The following is a 12,421-nucleotide window of genomic DNA, read 5'->3' on the forward strand; positions in this document are numbered from 1 at the left end:
TGACATACATAAAAGGAACGAGTGCTAGTGTGCCTGAAAGCTTACGAAGACTAAGCACAATGGGGCCGCTCGTGTCTATAACATAAGTCGAACGAAGCTGAACTTCAGTCTTGCGAATACGCACCGGGAATTGCGCTCGGCGTAGAGTCGAATATTTCAGGCGGGGCGGGTCCACTTACTTGCGTCGCTGAAAACTCGTATCCGGTGGCCGGCCTCTACGTCAGGATCCTGGCAAGTTCAATGTAGCGCCGCTTCTCCATCGGCCCACGGCGCCATCATCAGCTGATAATTAAATAAACCTGACCATTGTATTCATTCTTTAGCCCTTTTTACAATCTATTTCATTTTTGTGTAAACATTTGTATCTTGATTAGCATGTGACATAACGTCTTAATGGTGTTCCATTTGTTTAAGATTAATGTTCAGTTTCGTTCGACTCATGTTACATGCACGAGCTCCATCATTGGCTTAGTCGTCGTAAGCTTTAAGCACACAAGCGCTCCTTGCTTCATATATAAGTGAAATCTTTTTTAGTCAATTATCAGTCTGTTGGCGCTAATCATATGTCTCGTGGTTTTGTAAATATTTTACTTATCACGCGAAGGTTTTCTGGTCACCACGTCTTCACATTTTTTACGTTACTTTTTAATTGCTTGTCAGTTCTATGTAAAAATTTTACCGAAGGTACGTTTATGATCTCTTTATTACTGTACGCTTATTGCTATTAATCTGCTGTTAATTGTGATCCAAACCTGATACTCACTACATTTTTTCTATAGCCATTTTTTGTAGGACTCTATCGTCCAGAGTTTGCTTGACAATTGCTTTCCGATGTAAAAAATTTTTATAATTTTCTGACGATGGCAAATTAATTTGCCGAAACGATCAAGAAGTTCATTTAATAAAAATTTGTGTAGATGACAACTGATTGTAATCTTGAAACGTGCTTCACAGCTGCTGATTGGCAGTTACGAATAAAACTCGGGCAACTTTGTTCAGGGTGTGGTCATGCGCAAGTCCAAACTCGATAACTCGTTTCCGCCATTCAGTCACGCCTCTACGCCGACCCATCTTACTGCAGTGATTCTACACAATCTGGTGGTACATGCATGTCACTTCACAGTCATGACCTGGTCAGCGGCGGAGGGCCACATGACCGCCTGCTACCAGATCTACGACACCTGCAGCGTCGCAGAGCGATCAGTGTGATCTTTTAACATGCGCGACTAGTGCGTTTTCCAGTGAGCTTAAAAATCCCAAATACACCACAAGCCAACGAAAACTATGTTACACTATTACGTTAGATTCCAGTGCTTTAACGAAAAGCACCAGGCTGCAAAAAATTTATGCGTTATGTGATCGAAAGTATCCGAACACCTGGCTGAAAATGACTTATAAGTTCGTGGCGCCCTCCATCGGTAATGCTGGAATTCAGTATGGTGTTGTCCCACCCTTAGCCTTGATGGCAGCTTCCACTCCCGCAGGCATACGTTCAATCAGGTGCTGGAGGGTTTCTTTGGGGAATGGCAGCCTGTTCTTTACGGAGTGCTGCACTGAGGAGAGGTATCGATGTCGGTCGGTGAGGCCTGGCACGAAGTCGGCGTTCCGAAACATCCCAAAGGTGTTCTGTAGGATTCAGGTCAGGACTCTGTGCAGGCCAGTCCATTACAGGGATGTTATTGTCGTGTAACTACTCCACCACAGACCGTGCATTATGAACAGGTGCTCGATCGTGTTGAAAGATGCAATCGCCGTCCCCAAATTGCTCTTCAACAGTGGGAAGCATGAAGGTGCTTAAAACATCAATGTAGGCCTGTGCTGTGATAGTGCCACGCAAAACAAGGGGTGCAAGCCCCCTCCATGAAAAATACGACCACACCATAACAACACCGCCTCCGAATTTCAATCTTGGCACTGCACATGTTCACCGGGCATTCGCCATACTCACACCCCGACGCCGGACGCCACATTGTGGACCGTGATTCGTCGCTACATACAACGTTTTTCCACTGTTAAATCTCCTAATGTTTACCCTCCTTACACCAAGCGAGGCTTCGTTTGGCATTTACCGGCGTGACGTGTGGCTTATGAGCAACTGCTCGACTATGAAATTCAAGTTTTCTCACCTCCCGCCTAACTGTCATAGTACTTGCAGTGGATCCTGATGCAGTTTGGAATTCCTGTGTGATGGTCTGGATAGATGTCTACTTATTACACATTACGTCCCTCTTCAACTGTCGGCGCTCTCTGGCAGTCAACAGACGAGGTCGGCCTGTGCACTTTTTTGCTATACGTGTCCCTTCTTGTTTCTATTTCACTATCATATCAGAAACGTGGACCTAGGGATGTATAGGAGTGCGGAAATCTCGCGTACAGACGTATGACACAAATGACACCCAATCTCCTGACCACGTTCGAAGTCCGTGAGTTCCGCGAAGCGCCCCATTCTGCTCTCTCACGATGTCTAGTGACTACTGAGGTCGCTGATATGGAGTGCCTGGCAGTAGGTGGCAGCGCAGTGCACCTAATACGAAAAATGTGTGTTTCGGGGGGTGTCCAGATACTTTTGATCACATAGTGTACAACTGCTTTATCAGGTATTTTAAGAATAACAACTTTTCGGCATGGACTGAAGTATATCAGTGTGCAGCATGATGGTTTCTTAAATATAGTACAACCTGCTGTAAAACGCTCCTGTCGGAGCACATGAGAGGCAAATATGCTCCTCTTTAAAAGATTTGACAGAAAAGTGGGGAACCAGCGGCCTCAATCCTCATTCCGCCTCTCACCCCAAAAATTGTGGCATGCGAACGTATTTGCGCTCTTTTAATACAGGAGATTCTAAATCATTTTATCCAGTCTCTCTTTGAAGTGAATCCTTCGTATTCAGCATCTCCCTCTCATTGCCACATGTCTCTCTCCTATTGTCTCCTTTTTCTCCCACTGGCATTTTCTCCACTCTGTCTCTCCCACTGCCAGTGCCTCTCTCTCCCTGTCTTCCTCACCACTACCTCCTTCTTTGCCACTTCCACTGTCTCTCTGCCCCCAGCCAATGTCTTTGCCCAATTCTCTTTCTCTCCCATTTCCACAGTCTGTTTCTTTTTCGCTTACAGTCTGCTGTGTTTGTTTCTAATCACCATTGCCTGCCCTCGAAACATGTTTGCTCTCGGTTTCGAACGCTAGATCGAGAAACTTCAACATGCAGGTGTAAGGGATGGGTGCAATTGGGCAAATTGTTTCGTGTTAAAGTTCTCCTGTCTTGGGAGAGAGAGTCCACACACAGATGCCTTCCCCCCCCCCCCCCCCCCCCCCTCACGCAAACCTATGTACGGTCACCGCTTCATCTGTATTTTCATTTCCATTGTCACCTCTCTTTTGGTCCCACTGCTACTCATCCATTTCTCTTTCTCTTTTACTGCCACTGTCTCTGTTTGACCACCACTGTCTCCTCTCTCTTTGGTTCCCACTGATGTTCTCTTCATTCACCTCTCTTTCTCTTTCACTGGTACTTCCTCTCTTCCTCCTTCGCTGTCTCCCCTCTTTCTCCCTCACTGGCACTCGTCCCACTCCCTTCCACCGTGTCCGCAGCTCATGGTCGTGTGGTAGCGCTCCCGCTTCCGACGCCCGGGTTCCCGGGTTCGATTCCCGGCGGGGTCAGTGATTTTATCTGCCTCGTGATGACTGGGTGTTGTGTGATGTCCTTAGGTTAGTTAGGTTTAAATAGTTCTAAGTTCTAGGGGACTGATGACCATAGCTGTTAAGTCCCATAGTGCTCAGATCCATTTTCAACCTTCCACCGTCACTGTGTTCCTGTTACTCTCTCTCAACACAAAACTACGCGAATATGTTCAGATGTCAACATTTTTGGCGAGGAAACGTAATGGGTATTGAGGCAGCTGGTTCCCCACTTTTCTGTCAGAGTCTTTTAGAGAAGACCATTTTACATCTGGTTCTTCCCTGTAACAGCAGTGTGTGCTGCTTATATAACACGAACTCTGCTTCTCAGTAAAGTTTTACGTGCATGGCTGAAAGAACAGACACTGTTGACGATCCAAAGCTGTACGAAATACTGCGAAATTAATCAGCTATATCATGTATACTCATAACAGTTATGTGTAGGAATTCAGAGTCCGTGAATTAATTTTACAGCAATATTTGACAGCATGTTTATATAATTCGACACATTTTCGTAGTTTAACACATATAAACAACAAATAAGTACACATAACATACAGTTAACACAAAATCGTCTCCAATCTACCACAAGTTCACTTTACACTGCTTTACATAAAACCGCACCTACGAATAACAAAACATGCGGTGTCTGATTCTCAAGTACAGAGAATTTCGTATGAAAGAATAATTTTTTGTAGGATTCTTACGCCCCAAGATGGCACTATCGAATAATTTCCAGGTCAAGACAGCCTGTACAGGAAGTGCCCATTATACAGAGACAGCAAAAAATGGTCACTAAAAATACAGTTTGGTAACCTCAGAATCCTTGCGATGACCCCAGAATCCCCGTCATGTATTCACTAATTCAGTTTAAACCACGTTTACTCCTCAGACCGGACATTACGTGCATATTTTACGTGAATAAGTACAGTAAATTTGAACCCCTGGATCTCTATATAGGATAATGGCATCGAAAAAAATTTTAAGGTTCCCTGAGAACATCATCTTAAAACATATGCAGAAAAGTTGGCGATTTTCCAAGAACAGAAATTGTAGAAGTGGCCATCCCCATAATTGGTAGATTTGATGCCAAAATGTTTTTTTTTTTTGGGGGGGGGAGAGGGGGGTGGGTTTCCCAGTAACTACCAGTGAGTAAATGGTGCTTTTATAAGCCGCCTAAGGCTCACCCTAGACCACAGTTAATCACACTTAATGCAAAATAACCAACAAATCTGCTCAATTTGTCTGGGCTGAAGGAAGTGTATAATGTTTAAATTTTTACTCTGTACTGTAGGACAGTTATAGTATGCCCGATCTTAAGTAGGTATATCTCTAGGCCACGGGATATCCAATACACTCGACCCCTTATCTCTGTGACCAATAGAAATAGCATTTTCGCGAGCGGCTTTTTGCAACATGTGCACGGAAAGATAGCGTTGCACTGCGAACGGTGTTACCAAGAGCTATAAAATATTTTGTCATATTCAGGAAATCTACCCTCAGATAAACCAGAATATCATCTGGAAGAACCTCCACAACAAAGTTCCATCATCTAATGTTAAAGCTATATGATACACGATCGTAACGAAAAGTTAGTAACTTACCATAAGCTATACAACACTCACCTCACCACAGCATACACAAGTGGTAAATGTGGTTTTGTAGACACGTTAATTCACAGGTTCGCTTGTGGAACCGCATCTCAGATCTGTCCTTACATCTGAAGGATATTTTTGATTGTAGACTGCACTATTCCAAATTGCATCGACATAATGGCAATGATGAGACTGCAAAAGCTGCGATACCCACGATACAAAAATAATGCAGCAATTTGAATGATCAGAAACACGACTACTTACATTATTCGCAATTGACCACCCATTTACAACGATTAATACTCATACATAGAATTACAGTATCAAAGAGTAACATTCCGTAAGTACTACGCAAAATTATTTGGCAGTCGGCTGAACGTAATAATCACACCACCATAACCAATGCAAATGGATAGCGTCGTTACACAAAATGGAAACGAAAATTTGTCGCCATAGTCCTGACGTTAGCTAATAATATGCGCATAGAGCGTGTGTAGTATATAGTTTGTGGAGGAACGACTGAACAATATTGCACTTTCTATTTACATTACGAAATAACTTCTTTGGAGGAACGTATATAAAGTGCACAACTTTGTATAATGATAGTATGTGTATATTGCGTGTATAGTATACAGTGTGCGGAGAGACGACTGAACAATGTTGAGCTTGCTATTTACGTGACAAAATAACTTCTTTGGAAGAACGTAAAAAGTGCACAGTATTATACATAGGAGCAAACTGAATGAGATTACACTGTTTTTAACAGACTAGCCTTGTTTTCCGGAAGACGGAAGTACTAATCCCCGTGTACATATCCTGATTTCATGTTTTTTGAGGTTCCACAAAATTATCTCATGCAAATATCAGCATGATTCCTTTTATTAGTCTACAGCCGACTACCTGTCCCGTCAAACTAGATATGTAAGTATGTAAATGCCTCTCTCTCTCTCTCTCTCTCTGTCTCTCTCTCTCTCTCTCTCTCTCTCTCTCTCTCTCTCTCTATATATATATATATATATATATATATATATATATATATCGCATTAAATTTTAAGAACAATGCGACAAAATGTCCAATATCATATAAATATTAATAATTTATATATATATATTTATTTATTTATTTATTCTTAAAATTTAATGCGACAAAACGTCCAATATCACATAAAATAAAATCTGGTCCACAGATGAATCCGACCACTACTACTACCACCCCTCTTGCTTTTGGTACTACTGCTACTACTTCCACTATTACTAGAGAGGAGAGATAAAAATACAGTCTTGGTTGCGGAGGCTTTTGTTTGCAGTTTTCAATGACTCGTCTTGCCTCTGGTAGGTGTCTCCAGATTATAGAAGCTGGTCACGGCGCACGTCGTCCATAAAATGATTAAACGATACGAATACATAGGCAAAAAGCGGTTGGGATATCAACAAGTTGAAAATCTCCCATTTCTATCAAGTGGCTTCCATTCTACAAACTTAAGATGTCTACGCGCAGGCGAAACGCATAATTGAAATCAGAATATAAAAACGTCCGCCACCAAGACTGCTTTTATCTCGAATTTTAGACTGGTTGCTATATCATCCAAAATGATGGTTCAATTGGTTCTGAGCACTACGGGACTTAACACCAGAGGTCATCAGTCCCCTAGAACTTAGAACTACTTAAACCTAACTAACCTAAGGACATCACACACATCCATGCCCGAGGCAGGTTTCGAACCTGCATCCGTAGCGGTCGCGCGGTTCCACACTGAAGCCCCTAGAACCGCTCGGCCACACCTGCCGGCCGATATGATGGAATGTAAGTAATTACCATTACTACCTCTACGAAGTAAACTGCTTTGCAGTATATTCTTATATAGAGCCCTGAACATCAAGAAATTTTCTGAAAGTGGAACGCGCTAAATGTCTGTTAGTCGGAGGATAGAATGTAATGTTTCTTTTCTTCAATAAATAATCTTTCATTTACTGCAAGGTGTGTGTGTAGTGATGAAGCCTTCATCACAGCATTTAGTGCATTGAACGGCAAAAGACGTGCGTGAAGTAACCAGTGATTAACCTATTCTCCATAATATCGTTTTTCCAAGTAAAGGGGTTGCTATAGGTGTAGAAAACCTGTTGGCTTTCAAAACATCTTCCAGTTGTCTCGTAATGGACAAAGACTGGTCCTATATGGTTTCCTAGGGAAAATTATACCATTCTTCCTTCAAAATAGTGGCAGGATCGGGTAATGACGATGGAGTGGATAGCGATCATGCACCCTTGTCTGCAAAGTAAACCACAAGGGCTCCATCATATCAAGGTTTGGTGGCTGTAGTGGCCACTGGAGATAAGGCAATTTATCTTCGTGTTCACAAGCCAGTGCTGGATGATGCAGACAGTGTGAACAGGGGCACTCATCTCGGAACACACCAGCACCATTGCGGAACAAATATTGTACCACGGGATGGAACTGATCAACCAAAATGGTCACATAATCCTTGGCAGCAATACTACCTGGCAAAACGACCACGAGGCCCTGGATACCACGACATAACTGCCCAAATCACCATCTAATCCAAAAATGGTTCAAATGGCTCTGAGCACTCAACTTCTGAGGCCATCAGTCGCCTAGAACTAATTAAACCTAACTAACCGAAGGACATCACACACATCCACGCCCGAGGCAGGATTCGAACCAGCGATCGTAGCGGTCGCTCGGTTCAGGAGTGTAGCGCCTAGAACCGCACGGCCACTCCGACCGGCGTCATGTAATCCCTGCCGTGGGACGCAAACTCGGCGAGAAGGTGGAAACAGTGTAAAACAAGACGTATCCGACCAAATGACTTACTGCCATTGCACTGTACTTCAGATTTTTGGGCTCCAGCCCAACGTTTTCCTGTTATGGGCATTTTCATCACTGATGAGTGGTTTAGGAATTGCAGCCCGCCCTGTAATTCCCTGCTTCTGGAGCACCATTTGTGTTGTTTTTGTAGTGGCAGTGTTCAAGAGTGCAACGTGTAGTTCTCTAGTATCTTTTGCAGCTGCAGTCCTCTCATTTTTTGTCACGGTCCTCTTCAATGTCTGCCCGTCACGAACACTCAACACACATTCTCGTCCGCGTCGTGACTCAGCGGATGATGGTTATCCGTTTTCCCTGTATGATGTGTAAATCTTGGGTACGGTGCCTCGTGAAACATCACACTACGTCTACATTGGTTACGGAAACACCCACTGCACGAGTACCGATAATTTTCTCACTATCGAATTCACTTAGCTCCGACATAATGTACTCATAAATAAAAACTTTGAGGTTCGCCGATGACATTGTAATTCTGTCAGACACAGCGAAGGACCTGGAAGAGCAGCTGAACGGAATGGACAGTGTCTTGAAAGGAGGATATAAGATGAACATCAACAAAAGTAAAACAAAGATAATGGAATGTAGTCGAATTAAATCGGGTGATACTGTGGGAATTAGATTAGGAAATGAGACGCTTAAAGTAGTAAATGACTTTTGCTATTTGGGGAACAAAATAACTCACGATGGTCGAAGTAGAGAGCATATGAAATGTAGACTGGCAATGGCAAGGAGAGCGTGTCTGAAGAAGAGAAATTTGTTAACATCGAGTATAGATTTAAGTGTCAGGAAGTCGTTTCTGAAAGTATTTGTATGGAATGTAGCCATGTATGGAAGTGAAACGTGGACGATAAGCAGTTTAGACAATAAGAGAATAGAAGCTTTCGAAATGTGGTGCTACAGAAGAATGCTGAAGATTAGATGGGTAGATCACATAACTAATGAGGAGGTACTGAATAGAACTGGGGAGAAGAGAAATTTGTGGCACAATTTGACTAGAAGAAGGGATCGATTGGTAGGAGATATTCTGAGGCACCAAGGGATCACCAATTTAGTATTGGAGGGCAGCGTGGAGGGTAAAAATCGTAGAGGGCCGGCCGGAATGGCCGAGCGGTTCTAGGCGCTACAGTCTGGACCCGCGCGACCGCTGCGGTCGCAGGTTCGAATCCTGCCTCGGGCATGGATGTGTGTGATGTCCTTAGGTTAGTTAGGTTTAAGTAGTTCTAAGTTCTAGGGGACTGATGACCTCAGAAGTTAAGTCACATAGTGCTCAGAGCCATTTGAACCAACCAAAAATCGTAGAGGGAGACCAAGAGATGAATACACTAAACAGATTCAGAAGGATGTAGGTTGGAGTAGGTACTGGGAGATGAAGAAGCTTGCTCAGGATAGAGTAGCATGGAGAGCTGCATCAAACCAGTCTCTGGACTGAAGACCACAACAACAGCTACGCAGAAAACTGTTCTGACCAGCTTGACATTTGCATCGTATTGAGGACATTGCACAGGTGCCGTTCGTGGACAAATACAGTAGTGCAACCTGCAGACTTGGTAAAATCGGCATTCATGTTCAAGCGTGCATGTTTCGCGGTGTTTGCATGTTCTTGTCCAACCACGTGATTCAATAAAGTATGCAGGGGAACCTGTTTTGAGTTTGGAAGAGTAGGCTGTGGTACTGTCCGCCCCAGAACTGAGCGGTCATCACGTCAGACTCATGCGAAGGTCTGGCTGCTCTTCCAGGTGTGCTTGGTATTTTTCCATAGTGAGACGCCTTGCCACAGTTCGCGCGGGTGCCGCCGTCGGAGATTCGAGTCCTCCCTCGGGAATGGGTGTGTCTGTTGTCCTTAGCGTAAGTTAGTTTCAGTTAGATTAAGTAGTGTGTAAGCCTAGAGAGCAATAAGCTCAGCAGTTTGGTCCCATAGGAACTTACCACCACCACCATTTCCTTAGTGGAACGAATTGGAATGGGGTGCACACAGCCACATAACATCAGCTGAGGACCTACTTCAATGAGAAGTAGTAGCTTTATGGCCTGGAGAGCCGGCCGCGGTGGCCGAGCGGTTCTAGGCGCTTCAGTCCGGAACCACTCGGCTGCTACGGTCGCAGGTTCGAATCCTGCCTCGGGCATGGATGTGTGTGATGTCCTTAGGTTAGTTAGGTTTAAGTAGTTCTAAGTCTAGGGGACTGATGATTTCAGATGTTTAGTCCCATAGTGCTTAGAGCCATTTGAACCATTCTGTGGTCTGGAAAGCCAACAACGGCCGGAAAGGGTTGTGCTTACCCCACGCAATTCCACACCGCCTCCGAATGTCTTCATACAGCAGAGAATGACACGGCGTCTGGTAGGTATCGCGCGATCATGTGGGCCTAATCGTGGAGTTAATTTAGATTTTAGGATTTAGTACTGGCAGTGACAATTTGAGTCAGACCGGGATGCGTGCTCGAATGGCAATCGCTTACTCTGTTGCATAAAAGACGGGTTTTTAATGAAGAAAGTTACTTAGAGATTGTTGCAAAGCATCAAACGATCAGTTTTACTGAAAATGTACGAAGATTGTACTATGTGTAAAGCAACACATACAGTGCTCACGTGTCTACATCCTATACCTGGTGTGACGCAGTTAACAGTCACTGACCCTACCGAAACTTTCGGCGGTCTTCAGTCTCTCCTGTGTCATTCTTCTGTCGATAAATAAAGAAGTGCTGAGTAAGTGTCATTCTCCTAACCTTCTGATGCATTTTCACATGTTTTACGCAGTTCCTCATCAGTTTTTCATCCAATAATCACGATAATTTATGATGAAGTATTTATGACTGCACTTACTGTGCCGCAGGGAACACAGTCGTTCTCATGCCAGTGCATGTAATATTCTTCAAACTTCATATCTGACTGATCTTATCAGGCGAACAGTAAGACAGTGCCTCAGATATTATTCCCCTCACGTCGCGTGCTCCCTTAAGTATTAATGCTTTATAAACACGGCGTTGGAAAAGTTCAGCTTTAAATAGTCCTCACGATGCAACTCTGTAATCACTTAATTTCGTTATATTACGGTCCTAACGCAGTAATAAATAACTGACACCAGTTCCGTAAGTCGGCAGCCTCATCGAAATACCTACTGTATGTAACCGCATTGCCCTTCACACACACACACACACACACACACAGCACTTCCGAAGTTTACTGTGTTTCAGGGCTCTACAGAGCACGTATCTAATTTCTATTACGTAATTTCAGCTTTGCCACTATTGTTAGATCTACATATACGTGGTGACTCTCCCAAGAGTCCTCAAGGACATTTTCTCTGGTGTTTGAGCAGATACTTGCAATATAATTCTTGCATTGTGTAGTTGGAGTTATCCCAAACTAATGGTTCTTTGGGCTGACTCTAGCTGTATAATGCAAAGAGGAAAGTGCAAATACTTGCCAAAACCAGAAAATGCATATTAGGACTCTTGGGAGAGACACCCGTATACGCTGTAACTCCACTTTGCAGTGAATGACGGAGTGTACTACGTATCAATAATATATATATATATATATATATATATATATATATACAAATGGTTCAAATGGCTCTGAGCACTATGGGGCTTAATATCTATTGTCATCAGTCCCCTAGAACTGAGAACTACTTAAACTTAACTAACCTAAGGACATCACAGAACACCCAATCATCACGAGGCAGAGAAAATCCCTGACCCCGCCGGGAATCGAACCCGGGAACCCGGGAGCGGAGAGAGAGAACGCTACCGCACGACCACGAGCTGCGGACTATCAATAATAACGATTTTCTCTATTAGCCCACTCGCGAACTGAAAGAGAAAAACGACTATCTGTATGGCTTTGTACGCTCCCTAATATCTCGCCTTGCTCTCGTGACAGAGAGAGACGCACACGATGGCGGCAACATACTGGCAGCACAGTCTTCTTTAAATGTAGGTTCTCTAAATTCACCCAACACGGTTTCGCGAGGACTACTTCGTTTTTCTTCCAAAGCTTTCTATTTAAACTCTACTGCACTACTATATGCGCTACACCGACCATCAGTGAGTCTCTGAATTCGCTGGTTGCTTCACGTAACAATAGCTAACGAATATAAATCTGTGCGTCTTTCTCTCGCAGTGGACATTTTCGCTGATTGTGTAACTTGTGCTTGGAAATTGGCATCGGTGTAGGAATGTGTGCTCGATTATGCAGCCGGCTTACAGTGTTGATCCTTTCCTTCTGCTGCCTAGCTACGTAACTACCTCTGCCTCGTGTCGCCTGTGGGTGTGCCAACATGAACTTAAGAAAAATGTTAATTTCT

The 12,421-nt window shown here is 43.7% G+C and overlaps 1 protein-coding gene across 1 annotated transcript in view; it reads left to right on the forward strand.

Moving 5' to 3' along the window:
• The window catches only part of LOC126456626 (sodium/hydrogen exchanger 9B2-like), a 299,137-nt gene that overhangs the window by 100,255 nt on the left and 186,461 nt on the right, over positions 1-12,421 (forward strand). The gene's annotated exons all lie outside the window — the stretch shown is intronic.

This window comes from Schistocerca serialis, chromosome 2 (assembly GCF_023864345.2).
Source record: "Schistocerca serialis cubense isolate TAMUIC-IGC-003099 chromosome 2, iqSchSeri2.2, whole genome shotgun sequence".
In the NCBI taxonomy this organism is placed as follows: domain Eukaryota; kingdom Metazoa; phylum Arthropoda; class Insecta; order Orthoptera; family Acrididae; genus Schistocerca; species Schistocerca serialis.